Below are 1,571 nucleotides of genomic sequence, written 5' to 3'. Positions count from 1 at the left end.
CTTGGATTTCCTTTTAGATATCTGAAAATCCACTTAACGGCTTTCCAATGTTCCTTTCCTGGATTGCTCATAAATCTACTGACGACTCCCACTGCATGTGCAATGTCTGGCCTTGTACATATCATTGCGTACATTAGGCTGCCTATAGCAGAAGCATATGGAACTTTATCCATATATGCCATATCTTCTTCTGTCTTTGGAGACTGTTCTCTGGATAACCGAAAGTGACTTGCCAGGGGAGTACTAACTGGCTTCGCGTCATCCATGTTAAACCTCTTGAGGACTTTCTTCACATACTCCTCTTGTGATAACTTAAGACCTTCCTTGCTTGTACTGATTCTCATTCCTAGAATCTGTATTGTTTCTCCAAGGTCTTTCATTGCAAACTCTTCTGAGCGTTTCGTCTTCAAGCTATTGATCTCGTGCAAGTCTGTTCCTACTATCAGCATGTCATCGACATATAGGAGCAATATCAAGTATGACTCTTCAAGCCTCTTGAAGTAACAACAGTGGTCAGCTTCACACCTCAAGAAACCGACACCTTTAATAAAGTTGTCGAACCGTTTATACCACTGTCTTGGAGCTTGTTTTAAGCCGTACAAACTCCTTTTTTCATCTTGCAAACAAGGCTTTCCTTCCCTTTGATCTCAAAGCCTTCGGGTTGCTTCATATAAATTTCCTCATCCAAATCACCGTGAAGAAATGTCGTCTTCACATCCATCTGTTGAAGATGCAGATCTTCTTGTGCTACCAGCCCAAGAAACGTTCTAATGGTCACCATCATGAATACAGGAGAGAAGATTTCGGTGTAGCAACGCCTTCTTTTTGTTGGAATCCCTTCACAACAAGCCTCGCTTTATAGCGCTTACTCCCATCAGGTTCTTCTTTTATTCGGTAAACCCGTTTGTTATGCAATGCCTTTTTCTCCGTAGGCAAATCTGCTAATTCCCACGTGTGATTGGATAACAACGAGTCCATCTTGTCGTTCATTGCAAGCTCCCACTTGATCGACTCATCAACTTGCATAGCTTCCTTCATAACATTCAGGCTCGCCTTGGTCTGTGAGCAGAATGTAGTTGAGTGATGGAGAAAATCTTACTGGCTTTATGATGATTCTGCTTGACCATCGTAGCTCCGTGACTGGTGTATATGGGACCACTTCAGAATCATCACTTTCTTCAGCTTCACCACTCTCGTCTTGAGAAATTTCTTCTTCTGCTGTTGTGGTATCCTGTGGCAACTCCGGTGTCAGGATATCTTCTAAGTCAACAGCTCTAGGCTCTTTCCTCTCCGAGCCTTATCCTAGCTTATCCTTGTACAACACTTCTTCGTTGAACACAACATTCTTGCTGCGGATGATCTTTCGATTTTCATCATCCCAAAATCGGTATCCAAACTCCGCGTTACCATAGCCGATGAAGTAACACTTCTTAGACTTCGAGTCAAGTTTACTTCTTGCAGCATCATCAATATGAACATAAGCTAAGCATCCGAACACCTTTAGATAAGAAAGATTTACTTTCTTTCCGCTCCAAACTTCTTCAGGGATCTTAAATCCCAATGGTACAGAC

Source organism: Brassica oleracea, chromosome C2, assembly GCF_000695525.1.
Source record: "Brassica oleracea var. oleracea cultivar TO1000 chromosome C2, BOL, whole genome shotgun sequence".
NCBI classification, from domain to species: Eukaryota; Viridiplantae; Streptophyta; class Magnoliopsida; order Brassicales; family Brassicaceae; genus Brassica; species Brassica oleracea.
Note: the sequence above shows the minus strand (reverse complement) of the source record.